The following is a 15,227-nucleotide window of genomic DNA, read 5'->3' as shown; positions in this document are numbered from 1 at the left end:
CTTTCCTTCTCCCTTTCCTCCCTCTTCAGTATTAAACTTGTGAGCACCACTTGCCTCTCACAGCTCTCCCTTTTTAGGATCCTTCCCCCCTCCTTAGAGTTCCTCCACTTTTCTTGCTCCTTTTCCTCACAATTTCTGTATTCCCTTCCACTTATCTTGTTCCTTCCCTTTTCACTTTTCCCCTCCCACCTTTCAAAGAGGTGGGAGAAGTTTCTCAGTAAATCGAATATGTCTAACATTTTTCTCTTTAAGCCAATTCAGATGAGAGTAAGATACACACTATGTTCATCCCCCTCCTTTCTTTCCCTCAGCTATAATAGATTTCCTTTGCCTCTTCGTGAGATGTAGTACCCCCACTTTACCCTTTTTCTGATACAATTTCCTTTCCACCTTTAGTTCCTTTTTTTGTATTATAACTGTAAAACCAAATTATACATGTGTTTTTTCAGACTACCAGAAGTAGCAATGAAGCATCAGTGGAACAGCAATGGCTGCACTGCCTGCACATTGGCCACTCTTGAGACTCTGAGAGTGTGCTGAGTCACTACTGGTGCTGGGTGGGTGTGGTCAGGTCCTGAGAGACCCCAGTGTTTCACGATTGAAAGCTTCACTCCTGATCTACTGGCTTGCTGCCAGGGCAAAGAAGTTCATACTGAGTAAAGTTCTCCCTGCAAAATTTCTGAAGACTGCAACTACACCCCACCCCTCTCCAGTCTGCTCAGTGTGAACAGTCTTTTGTGCTCTCACTGCCTGCCTGCAGTCTGTGCCTGGTCTAACCATCCCTGCCCATAAGCAAAAACAGACCTTTTCTGGCAAATTTCAAGGGTATCTTCTGTTGGTAATATATTCCTGAGTTTTTTCAGTCAAGCATTAATTCTGATGCTGTAATCATGAAAAAAAAAAAAGTATTCTGAGGGCAAGAAAGAGCTTAGATAGATATTTGTGTCCTCGCCACTATGTTGACCAGAAGTCTAGAAGAAGATATCTAACACATTTAGTTAGAGATCATTCCAGTAGCCAATAATAGCTGTTTAGCAATTGAAAAGACAATGCCATTTTCCTGAACAGTCATTCAGTTTAGCTGGAACATATATTGAATTGGAGTGAAGGAAGGTTAGAATTAAAGTTAAAAAGACGTGCATAAAGACATGCACAGCAGCACTTTATGTGGTAGCAAAGAAATGGAATTAAAGAAGCCCAGTGAGAGGTGAATGGCTAAACCAGTGATACTTGGATGTAATGGCATATTGTTGTCTCTCCAGAATATCAAGAGAAGACTAACATAAGTTGATATAGAGTGAAATAAATAGAATTTTAAAAGTTAATGTTATTTTCTTTTAAATAAAAGAAAACTTTTTAATATTTTATTTTTCCCAGTTATAGGTAAAACAATTTTTTAACATTTGTTTTTAAACCTTTGAGCTCCAGATTCTTTTCTTTACTCCTTCTCCATACTCCCTCATGAAGAAGGCACATGTAAAGTCATGTAAAACATTTACATAAAAGTAATTTTATGGAATTTCCATAAAAGTTATTATGGGGATGGATTAGCATCACCCTTATCAACTCAAATTCAAGAAAAATAAAGTATTTTCAAACTGTATTTAAATGCAGTCAGTTTTTTTCTCTGCATAAGGATCACATTTTTCCTCATAAGTCCTTCAGAATGATTTTGGATCATTGCAGTGTTGAGAATAGCAGTTATTCATAGGTGACCAACATTGCTACTACTTTTTATATAATAATTTTACTTTGCATTAGCAATGAAGACTTTGCACTTTATTCATTTCTTATATAATAATAATATTCCATCACAATCTCATACCATGGTTAATTTAGCCATATCCCAACTGATGGAAATCCCCTCAGTTTCCAATTGTTTGTCATGAGAAAAGAGCTACTATAAATATTTTTGTACATATAAGTCCTTTTCCTTTAAAAAAATCTCTCCTGGGAATCATGCCTAGTACTGGTATAGTTAAGTCAAAGGATTTGTAATTTTTATAGTCGTTTAGGCACAGATCATATCTTTGGATCATTTGTTAATTGGGGAATGACTTTTATTTTTTGTAAATTTGACGTAGTTTCTTATACATTTGAACAATGAGACTTTCATCAGAAAAACTTGCTTCAAACTTAATTTCACAATTAATATTGATAAATGTATTTCTTGTACTTTTATTCTATTCTCTCTCTCCTTCTACCCCATCCCTCCTCAACAATGTTTTGGTTCTGATCAACTCCTTTCCCGATATGCCCTCTCTTCTATTATTCTTCTGCCTTCTTGTGACTCCTTCCCCTCCTACTTAATTTTAGGGTAAGATAAATTTCTACACCTATATAGAGTGTGTATGTTATTTCCTCTTTGAGCCAAATCTGATGAGAGTAAGGTTCACTCACTCTTCTTTCTCTCTCCCCTTTCTCTTCCATTATAAAAGCATTTTTGCCTGCTTTGTGCCTGATAATTTATGTCATTCCACCTCTGTCTTTCCCTTTCTCCCAATATATTACTCTTTCACCCTACATTTTATGTTTTAAAATTATTATGCTTTGGTGCAACTAGATGGTGCAATAGATAAACCAGCCCTGAAGGCAGGAAGATCTGATTTCAAATCCAAACTCAGACACTTAACACTTACTAGATGTGTAACTGGGCAAGTTACTTACCTCCAACTGCCTTGCAAAAAAGTTTTTTTTAAGATAGTATTCCTTAAAATTCAACTCACGACTGTGCCTTCTCTATATATATACTCTTTCTACTGCCATAATAATAAGAAAGTTACAACTATCATCTTTCTGTACAGGAATATAAACAGATTAACCCTATTAAGTCCCTTATGATTTCTCTTTCCTGATTATCCTCTTATTCTTTTACTGAGTCCTGTATTTGAAAGTAAAATTTTCTATTAAACTCTGATCTTTTCATCATGAATGCTTGAAAGTCTTGTATTCAATTGAATATCTACCTTTTTTCCTGAAGGATTATGCTTGATTTTTCAAGATAGGTGATTCTTAGATGTAATCCTACATCCACTGCTCTCCAGAGTATCATATTCCAAGTCTTTCTATCCTTTAATGTAGAAGCTGATAAATCTTATGTTATCTTGAGTGTATCTAAACTATGTTTCAATTGTTTCTTTCTGGATGCTTACATTTTCTCTTAGACCAAGAGTTCCAGAATTTGGCTATAATATTCCTGGGAGTTTTAGAATTTGACTATGATATTCCTGGGAGTTTTCATCTTGGTATCTCTTTCAGGAACTGATTGGTGTATTCTTTCAATTTTTAATTTATCTTCTGGTTCCAGAATATCAGAACAGTTTTCCTTGATGATTTATTGGAAATGAGATCTGGACTCTTTTAAAAAAATTATGCCTTTCAAGTAGACCAATAATTTTGTAATTATCATTCCTGGATCTATTTTCCAGGTCATTTGTTTTTTCCAATGTGATATTTCATATTGTTTTCTATTTTTTATTCTTGTTTTGCTTTGTTTTATTGTTTCTTGAATTCACATAATATCATTTGCTTCCATTTGTTCAGTTCTAACTATTTTTGCCCTGAGGCAATTGATGTTAAGTGATTTACCCAGGGTCACACAGCTAGGAAGTGTTAAGTGTCTGAGTTATTTGAACTCAGGTCATCCTGACTTCAGGGCTGGTGCTCTATTCACTGCACCACCTAGGTGCCTCCAAATTCTAACTTTTAAGGAATTATTTTCCTCAATGAGTTTTTGTATCTCCTTTCCCATTTGATCTCTTTTGCTTTTTAAGGCATTGTTATTCTCATTAGCTTTTTGTATTTCCTTTTGTTTCACTCTCATTAATCTTCCAAATTTTTTCTCTATATAATGTTCTGGTTGGTTTTCTGGAGGTCGCTGGATCAGCCTTCGTTTCAGCAATTAATAACCACAAGAATAGCCAGGTGTTTAACTCCAAAGTCCAAATTCTTTATTATCTCCTAGCCTGGGGTCTGGTTAGCCTTCTTGGAGGCCTTCCAGACTGCCCTTAGTCTTAGTGGGGTGAGCAGGGGGACAGGCCAGCTACCACGAGGCTGATGAATCTTTGGTGGAATGAATCTTTCTCCTTGGCTCAGAGAGCTTGAGCTTCTACCTCCAGTCCTCTGTCTTCTCCAAGTCTAACCCTGGCTGAGTTTGTCCCAGTTTATATGCTCTATTCTAATTATCATAGGTATGAATCTTGTGGAACTATATTAAGTACTCTATACATGTACTGAACTAGAGAAGTATGAATCACCATGCTAAACTAGATAACCATTGTTTTTTATCAATTCCACTGACTTAACACCTTGTAAGAATCCTTGTTTCAAGTAGAGTTCTGGCCCATAACACCTCTACCTCTCTTACTTAATTTTTAAAATTTCTTTTGAGCTCTTTCATGGCCTGAGACCACTTATTATTTTCCTGGAGGCTCTGAATGTAGGTACTTTAACTGTGTTTTCTTTTTCTAAATGTGTGTTTTGATTTTCTTTGTAGCTACAATAACATTTTATGGTATTTTTTTTTCTATTGTTTGCTTCTTTCCCCAGCCTGTTATCTCTGGCTTTTAACTGTTAAAACATAGGGCTGGGGGGGGGAGCCAAGATGGCAGAGAAGACACACGCGACTTTCTAAGCTCTTCTCTTACCCTCTTTATCAATACTATATCGAGCCTCAAAAATAGTCTTGACTACTACAATTCAGAAAGATAAGAAGTAGAACAACTCACCGGCCAAAGAAAATCTGCAGTCTCGCCAAAAAAGGTTGGTTCTGGGGCCAGGGGGGAGATCAGCGCAGACTGGGAGAGAAATTAGGTTCTGAGGAGAGCCTCAAACCGAAAGTGAAAGCACAGATCTCAGCACAAGCACGCAGCCCCAACCTGCAGTACAGGGCTTTTCCTTGGGGCAGTTGTGATCCTGCACGGCAGGAGGACACAGCCCGGGTTAGCCTCCAATCTGTGCAGTGGGGAGCTCCGCTTGGGGCCATAGAGCTTTTCCAGGGCGGATTTGCATCAGGCAGAGACACTGGGCAGAGTTTGCAGTGGTCTGCGGTCTGAGATCAGCTGCTAATACTCACAGTCCCACAAGAGGCTCCGGCCTGGGGCAGTGACACTTTCACCCCTTAGTCTCTGGCCGAGGGCAATCGCTAACTCACACAGCCCAACTGGGCACTTCGATAGCTCGGCCAGTGCTGAATCCACTTCCTGTTGGGGGAAGGGAAGACTCTCACTCAGAGCACTCCCAAACCTCAGAGCCGGAAATCGGTTTATACCTCTCCCTGCTCTGCAGAGGAAGCTGGTAACCCCCTTGCCTAGGAGACATACCCTAAACGCTTTAAAACATGAATAAAAAGATGAAAAGAACGATCACCAGCTTCTATGCAGAAAAAGAGCAGGTCAGCAAACCTGAAGAGACCTCAAACAGCAAAAATGCATCAGACTGTCCTCCTTTACATGATGCTCTCATAGAAGAGACCATTAAAAGTCTCAAAAGAGAGTTAGAAGATAAATGGGGAAAGGAAAGAGAAGCCTTACAAGAGAGCAACAACTTCCTGAAATACGAATTGGAAAAGTTAAAAAATTCCCAGGAAGTGCAGGGAAACAAAAGTGGTGAATTGGAAAAAATAAAGAACTCGCAAGAAAGTAGGATTTGCAAATTGGAAAAGACAAAGAACTCGCAAGAAAGTAGGATCTGTGAATTGGAAAAAGAAAATAATTCACTAAAAAAAAATTAGTGTAATGGAAAAAAAATTCCACAGACCAAAACAATACAGTTAAAAACTCAATTGGACATATACAGAAAGAAGTAAAAAAAGCTAATGAAGAAAATAATTCTTTAAAAATTAGAACTGAACAAATAGAAACTAATGATTCATTGAGACAGCAAGAATCAGTCAAGCAAAACCAAAAATGACAAACTGGAAAAACCATGAATTATCTACTTGCAAAACGACAGACTTGGAAAATAGATCTAGGAGAGATAATCTGAGGATTATTGGACTTTCTGAAAACTATGATAAAAAAAGAGCCTAGATACTATTTTACAAGAAATCATCAAAGAGAACTGCCCAGATGTAATAGAATCAGAAGGTAAAATAGGCATTGAAAGAATTCATCGAACACCTTCTGAAAGAAACCCTAAAATAAAAACCCCAAGGAATATTGGCCAAATTTCAGAACTATCAGATTAAGGAAAAAATTTTACAAGCAGCCAAAAAAAAACCATTTAAATACCGAGGTGCCACAATAAGGATCACCCAAGATCTGGCTGCCTCTACATTAAAGAAAGAAGGGCCTGGAATATGATATTCCGAAAGGCACAAGAACTTGGGATGCAGCCAAGAATAAACTACCCAGCTAAGCTGAGCATTTTCTTCCAGGGAAGAAGATGGACATTTAATGAAACAAATGAATTCCATTTGTTTCTGAAGAAAAAACCAGAACTAAACAAAAAATTTGATCTCCAACCATAGAACTCAAGAGATGCAGAAAAGGTAAAAATAACTCTTGAGAATTGTATTTCTGTTGTGGATATACAAAAAGAATACATGTATAATTTGATTGTACTGATATAACATAAAAAAGGGAAGTAGATATGGAAAAGGGATGATGGCAGAATAAGGTGGGAAGGAGGGATAAAAAGAGGGAAACCACATCCCACAAAGAGGCAAAGGAAACTTATCATATCTGAGGGAATTTAGAGAGGGGGAGGAACATTGTGTGAATCTTACTCTCATCAGAGTTGGCTCAAAGAAAAAATAATTGACATTTGTTTTAGAGAAAATTCTCTCTCGCCTCATTAAAAACGGGGGAGAGGAAAAGGGAAAAGAAAAAGAGTAATAAGGGAAGGAAGGGGGAAAGACTCAAAGGGGGGGAGGGAGGGATTATAAAGAGGGTAAGCATCGTGATACAAGAGGGGTACATAAGTTTAAAAGGGGGAAAGAGGGTTGGGGGAGGCAAGAAAAGTAAAGCATAATCTGGGGTTATTAGGATGGCAGGAAATACAGATTTAGTAATTCTAACCGTAAATGTGAATGGGATGAACTCCCCCATAAAGAGGAGGCAGATAGCAGACTGGATCAAAAGTCAGAACCCTACAATATGTTGTTTACAAGAAACACATTTAAAGCAGGGAGATACATATAGAGTAAAGGTAAAAGGCTGGAGCAAAATCTATTATGCTTCAGGTGAAGTCAAAAAAGCAGGGGTAGCCATCCTTATCTCAGATCAAGCAAAAGTAAAAATTGATCTAATTAAAAGAGATAAGGAAGGAAACTACATCCTGCTAAAGGGTAGCATAAACAACGAAGCAATATCAATATTAAACATATATGCACCAAGTGGTATGGCATCCAACTTCCTAAAGGAGAAGTTAAGAGAGTTGCAAGAAGAAATAGACAACAAAACTGTAATAGTGGGAGATCTCAACCTTGCACTCTCAGAATTAGACAAATCAAACCACAAAACAAAGAAATTAAAGAAGTAAATAGAATATTAGAAAAATTAGGTATGTTGGATCTTTGGAGAAAATTGAATGGAGATAGAAAGGAATATACTTTCTTCTCAGCAGTTCATGGAACCTATTCAAAAATTGACCATATATTAGGACATAAAGACCTAAAATTAAATGCAAGAAAGCAGAAATAGTAAATGCTTTCTTTTCAGATCATCATGCAAATAAAAACTACATTCAACAAAAAGTTAGGGAAATAGACCAAAAGTAATTGGAAACTAAACAATCTCATCTTAAAGAATGATTGGGTGAAGAAGCAAATTATAGATACAATTAATAATTTCACCCAAGATAATGACAATGATGAGACATCATACCAAAATTTGTGGGATGCAGCCAAAGCGGTAATAAGAGGGAATTTTATATCCTTAGAGGCTTACTTGAATAAAACAGAGAAAAAAAAAGATTAATGAATTGGGCTTGAACTAAAAAAACTAAAAAAAGACCAAATTAAAAACCCCCAATCAAATACTAAATTGGAAATTCTAAAATTAAAAGGAGAAATTAAAAATATTGAAAGTAAAAAAACTATTGAACTAATTAATAAAACTAAGAGTTGGTTCTATGAAAAGCCAATAAAATAGATAAGCCTTTGGTAAATCTGATTAGAAAAAGGAGAGAGGAAAATGAAATTAGTAGTCTTAAAAATGAAAAGGGAGAACTTTCTACCAATGAAGAGGAAATTAGAGCAATAATTAGGAGCTACTTTGCCCAACTTTATGCCAATAAATTTGATACCTAAATAAAATGGATGACTACCTCCAAAAATATAGACTTCCCAGACTAACAGAGGAGGAAGTAAATTGCTTGAATAGTCCCATTTCAGAAAAAGAAATAGAACAGGCAATTAAACAACTCCCTAAGAAAAATCCCCAGGACCAGATGGATTTACATGTGAATTTTACCAAACATTTAAAGAACAATTGGCCCCAATGCTATATAAATTATTTGATAAAATAGGGAATGAAGGAGTCCTACCAAATTCCTTCTATGACACAGACATGGTACTGATACCTAAACCAGGTAGGCTGAAAACAGAGAAAGAAAATTATAGACCAATCTCCTAATGAATATTGATGCTAAAATCTTAAATAAGATATTAGCAAAAAGACTACAGAAAATCATCTCCAAGATAATACACTATGATCAAGTAGGATTTATACCAGGAATGCAGGGCTGGTTCAATATTAGGAAAACTATCAATATAATTGGCCATGTTAATAACCAAATTAACAAAAACCATATGATCATCTCAATAGATGCAGAAAAAGCATTTGATAAAATCCAACATCCATTCCTATTAAAAACACTTGAGAATATAGGAATAAATGGACTTTTCCTTAAAATAATCAGCAGCATCTATTTAAAACCATCAGTAAGCATCATATGTAATGGAGACAAACTGCAACCATTCCCAATAAGATCTGGAGTGAAACAAGGTTGCCCACTATCACCGTTACTATTTAATATTGTATTAGAAACGCTAGCTTTGGCAATAAGAGCTGAGAAAGAGATTAAAGGAATAAGAATAGGCAATGCGGAAACCAAATTATCACTCTTTGCCGATGACATCATGGTATACTTAGAGAACCCCAGAGATTCTCCTAAAAAGTTATTAGAAATAATCTACAACTTTAGCAAAGTTGCTGGTTATAAAATAAACCCACATAAGTCATCAGCATTCTTATATATCACTAACAAAATCCAACAGTCAGAGTTACAAAGAGAAATTCCATTTAAAGTAACTACTGATAATATAAAATATTTAGGAATCTATCTGCCAAGGGAAAATCAGAAACTTTATGAGCAAAAGTACAGACCACTTTTCACACAAATTAAGTCTGATCTAACCAATTGGAAAAATATTAAATGCTCTTGGATAGGGCGAGCAAATATAATAAAGATGACAATATTACCTAAAGTAATCTATTTATTTAGCGCTATACCAATCAGAGTCCCAAAAAACTATTTTAATGACCTAGAAAAAATAACAACAAAGTTCATATGGAAAAACAAAAGGTCAAGAATTTCAAGGAATTAATGAAAAAAAAATCAAATGAAGGTGGCTTAGCTGTACCAGATCTAAAATTATATTATAGAGCAACAGTTACCAAAACTAATTGGTATTGGCTAAGGAATAGATTAGTTGATCAGTGGAATAGATTAGGTTCAAGGGATAAAACAGTCAACAAATATAGCAACCTAGTCTTTGACAAACCCAAAGATCCCAACTTTTGGGATAAGAATTTACTGTTTGATAAAAATTGCTGGGAAAATTGGAAACTAATATGGCAGAAACTAGGCATTGATCCATACTTAACGCCGTACACCAAGATAAGGTCAAAATGGGTTCATGACCTAGGAATAAAGAATGAAATTATTAATAAATTAGAGGAACACAGGATAGTTTACCTCTCAGACCTGGGGAAGGGGAAGGTCTTTATGACCAAAGCAGAACTAGAGATCGTTACTGATCACAAAATAGAAAATTTCGATTATACCCAACTGAAAAGTTTTTGTACAAACAAAAGTAATGCAGACAAGATTAGAAGGGAAGCAATAAACTGGGAAAATATTTTTACAGTCAAAGGTTCTGATAAATGCCTCATTTCCAAAATATATAGAGAATTAACTCTAATTTATAAAAAATCAAGCCATTCTCCAATTGAAAATGGTCAAAGGATATGAACAGACAATTCTCAGATGAAGAAATTGAAACTATTTCTAGTCATATGAAAAGATGCTCCAAGTCATTATTAATCAGAGAAATGCAAATTAATTTCCAGGTTTGGCAGCGCAGTCTCCCAAGCTTCGGGTTTTGGGTCAACTATTTTCAGAGATCCTTTAAGGACCTGTAATATAAACCAGTACTGCAATCTGTAACTGAACAAAACAGAGTCTGGTCTCAATGGTAGCAAAGACTTCTGCAAAATCTCCTTCTGACCAATAATTCCATGCCCCCCCCTTTACAGTTTGTGGGCTGAGATCTCTGGAAGCTGCCATTGCTACTGTCACTCTGCCACTCTTGCTACTGATTCAGTGACTTCCAAAACACACTTCTGGTTTGCTGGGGTTTCTCCTTCACCATATTGTGGCAAATATTTTTGACAATGTTCCAAGTCTTTTTTAGCATCTATGAGCAGACAAATCATTAGTTCTCTTTCTGGAGGTGGACAATGCATTTTCATCATGAGTCCTCCAAAACTACTGAAGGCAGAAACAATGTAGCAGAGCAGAGAAAACAGTTGGTTGAACTCTTCCAACTTTCCCCTCCAAATAGTTTAAAAATAGTACCTCAAGTATAATTCTGAAGCTGCAGAAAGTTAGAGTCACATGGTCAGTGACATGAGGAAGAAGGCTGGCCTACAGCCAATGTAAATGAAATATCAATGGTCAGATTGGGTGGTGATGACAGAAACAATGGGAGTTTTGAGAACTCTCAAATTAGAAATGGTAAGGGAAACCAGAAACTGTTGAGAAAGAAATCACAGGGTATCACTGTGCTAGTACTGGAACCAGGATTAAATTCTTCAGGGTACTCCACTGACTGTATCCACTTCTGGACTATATTTCAAAAGGAAAAAAAAAAGATCACTTTTGGTTAAGAAGGAGTGGAAGTCCAGTGGAAGATCACCTATCAGAAGCATTGAAATTTCCAACTTCCCTTCCAAACTAACTCTGGGAGGAAAAAAGGTACCAAAAAAAAAAAAATCTGAAGTTTGCAATATCATACCCAAATCCATATCAAGAATAGAGCCCAACATTAACAAAAAGTTCTAAATCAAGAAACAACGTGGAAAAATACTCAAAGTGATAAAAAATAACTTGATCACAAAATCAACTACAGTGATGAGGAAGATTATGATACAAATTTCGCAAAAGACAATGAAGCTAAAATAACTCCAAGCAAAGTCACAAAGAAAAATATGGATTAGACACAAGTACAACAAGAAATTCTGGTAGAGTTGAAAATTTATTTTCAAAACCAAATAAAAGTAGTAGGAGAAAAATTAAGAACTATAAACTGAAAATTATTAAAAGAAAATTAATAGCTATTTTTAAGTCAGAAAAATGCTGAAAAAATAACCTCCCAAAAAAGAAAAAAAATTGTTCAATTGAAAACAGAAGCATAATAATTTATTGATGAAAATAACTTCTTAAAAAAGCAGAACTGACTAAATAGAAAAAGTGGTATAAAAGCATACTGGGGAAAATCCTTAAAAAATAAAATTGTGTAACTAACGATCCCATAAGTAACCAAGAATCATTTTAAAGAAAAAATAAAGAAAAAAGAAGAAAATGTGATGATTTAATAAGAAAAAAATGATGATCTCAAAAATAAATGAAAAGAGATCATTTTTTAAAAATTGGATTACCTGAAAGCCATGATCAAAAAAAGAACTTAGAAATTATATTTCAAGAAATTATCAAGGAAAAATGCCTTGATAAAAGCTTAGAACTAGAGGATAAAATAGAATTGTAAAGAATACATCAATCATATCTTGAAAGCTATCCCAGATTAAAACTTCCAAGGATATTATATTCAAATTCCAGAGCTCGAGTGCTAATTGACTATAATAATTTACAAACTCCATATTTGACAAAAAATAGAAAAAAAACTTGAAAAAACTGGAAAGCATTTTGGCAGAAATTACATTTAGACTAACCTCACACCACATACCAAGATTAGGTCATAACAGACAAATGATTTAGACATAGAATGATATAATAAATAAATTAGGGATCATGGAAAATATGTCCTTTTTGGTTTTATAAATAAGGTAATATTTTGTGACTAAAGAGATAGAGAGGATTATGGAATAAAAAATAGATAATTTTGATCATATGGAATTAAAAGATGCTTTTCACAAAGAAAACTAAATTGCCAAAATTGGAAGGAAAACAAGAAAATGGAAAGTGAAAAGGAAAATCACAGCAAGTTTCTCTAAGAAAGGCCACTCTTTTCAAATATATAGAGAACTGAATCAAACTTATAAAAGTAAAATGCATTCCCCATTTAATAAGTGATCAAATGATATGAACAGGCAGATTTCAGAAGAAGAAATCAAAGCTATCTATAGTCCCATGAAAAATTCCCCAAATCACTACTAATTACAAAAATACACTTTAAAAGAACCATGAGACAACATCTTACACCTATCATATTGACTAACAAGACAGAAAAAGAAAACAACAAATTCACGTGGAGATGTGGAAAACAAATTAGTGCAACAATTATGGAGAACAATTTGGAACTGGCCCTCAAAGAGCGTACTCTTTGACCCAATAATACCACTATTTGACATTCCTTCCTTCTTCCTTTTTCCCTTCCTTTTTCTCTTCCTCCTTTTTCTTTTTTTCCTTTTTCTTTTTTCTTCCTTCATTCTTTCCTCTTTTCCTCTCTTTTTTTCTTTATTTCTTCCACCTCTCCCTCTGTCCACCTAGAGAGTTATACCCTTACATGTGCATGTTCTGTCTAAAAGTGCATAAATTTTGATTGCTTAGATTTCACAAGCTTTCTTGAGGTTTAGGGACTAGATGTTTTGTTTCCAACTTATTTGTTCTATTTATTTATTTTATATATCTATCGTATATCTCTCTATATATAGATATGTCTATATCTATATCTATCTATAGGTATAGATATAGATATAGATATATCTATATCAACTCTTTTGTATCATGTAGTTTCATTGTGATTTCTTGAAATATACCTCCGAAAATGCAGGCTTTGATAAAGCCCATTGCAATTCAAATAGAGCTACCTGACTATGCATTTCAACTGAAATCATTCTAGCTGTTACTGATTGATCAATAATGGTTCCCAGCACAACAAGTCTTACTCATTTTGAGGGTTTTGTTGGCTCTGGGTGAGTGTTTTGGCCAGAAATTTTGGCCAGAGATTTCCCCTCCCAGAATGATTCTTTTGAGATGGCGAACTAGGTCATTTTTGGCCTCAATTCTTACCTTGCTTTAAAGGCATGCTTGTTGCCTTAGAAAAAGATTTTGTTTTAAAAGACCATGGTCTCCCATTGCATCTGGGGTCATCACCAGTCACCCTGATCAATATCTTGCCACTGGATTCAGATGACTCTAAAGGAAAGAACTAGACTGATATCTTTGCACAGCTCTGCCTCATTTAAATCCAATTTTCTTGCAAGTCAAGACATCATCTTCCTGTTAACATATTTTCTTTCAGAATGAAGCACCTTCTTGGGGAATGAAGAGAAGTGAGAGGAAGAGAAATAATTTGCTACTTAAAAAAATGATTTTACACATAATTGGGAAATATTAATGATATACTTTTAAATGGATTTTTCAGAATTATCTTGGATTATTATATTGCTCAGAATAGTTAATTCTTTCACTGTCAATAATCATTATGCTATTGTCATTACTATGTATAATGATTTCCTAGTTCTGCTCATTTCTCTGTGCATCTGTTCATATAGGTTTTCCCAGGTTTTTCTGAATCATTTCTTTTATCATTTCTTGTAGCACAATAGTATTCCATCAAATCATACACCACTACTTGTTCAGAAATTCCCCAAGTGATAAGCATCTGCTCAATTTCTATCTTGTTACCACACAGAACCCCAACAAAAGACCCCCAAACAAACACACACAAAACCCACATAGTTTTAACATAAAGATATTTTTCTTTTTTCTCTGATTTCTTTGGGATAGAGACCTATTTTTCCACAACTCCTCTAGCATTTACCATTTTCCTTTTCTTTCATGTTAACCAATATAATGAGTATGAGATGGTATATTAGAATTGTTTTATTTTGAATTTTCTAATTATTAGCCATTTAGAATATTTTTTCAGGTCGTTGTTGATAATTTTGATTTTTTCTTCTAAAATTTTCCTTATCATATCCTTTGACTATCATTTAAACAATGACTCAGTTCTATCACTTTGGCTCAATATCCTATATGTTTGGTTAATGATAATATTACCAGAAAAACTTGTGACTTTTCCCCTGAGTTTCCTGTTTCTTTCTAATTTTATATTCATTAATCTTGTTTGTATAAAGATTTATATATATACAAATCAAAGTTATCTATTTTACTTTCTGTGAGCCTCTCTATCTCTTGTTTCATCATGAACTCTTCTCTTATATGTAGACCTAACAAGTTTTGTTTACCCCATGGTTCCCTAAATTGTTTATGATAATCACATTTAATATTTAAATCATGTATCCATTTTGAGTTTATCTTGGCATATTATGTGAGATGTTGGTCTTCCTCTTGTTTTATTGCCATATTGCCTTCCAGTTTCCCCAAAAAGTTTTTTCTTGAATATTAACAAATAGCTTTGCCCCAGTATCTTGAAATCTCTTTATACACTATTACTTATTGTGATGACCGCGTATTTTAAAATCAGCCAGAGTCAGGAATTCAGGTTAAGGGAAAATCTTCAATCTTTATTCTCAGTAGAGGTGAAGAAGGATCGGAGGTGAAGGGGGGTTCACGATCACAGTGTGGGCAGCTGAGTCAAGAAGGCAGCCAGACCAGAAGCCAGCCAGACCAAAAGTCAACCAGCCTTCTCTCCTTGCCTCTCTTCCTTCCCCTCTGCCTCCACCCAACAAAATCATCATTTCCTATAACACATCAGGACTTGCACAAAGAGTGGGAGGGGGCCATTCTTTCTCCAAGCATAATAGAGTATGGTCCAATTATGATTTAGCCTCATGTGCTTGGGACCTCAGTGCATC

Source organism: Sarcophilus harrisii, chromosome 1, assembly GCF_902635505.1.
Source record: "Sarcophilus harrisii chromosome 1, mSarHar1.11, whole genome shotgun sequence".
Lineage (NCBI taxonomy): Eukaryota > Metazoa > Chordata > Mammalia > Dasyuromorphia > Dasyuridae > Sarcophilus > Sarcophilus harrisii.
This window is presented reverse-complemented; position numbering follows the sequence as displayed.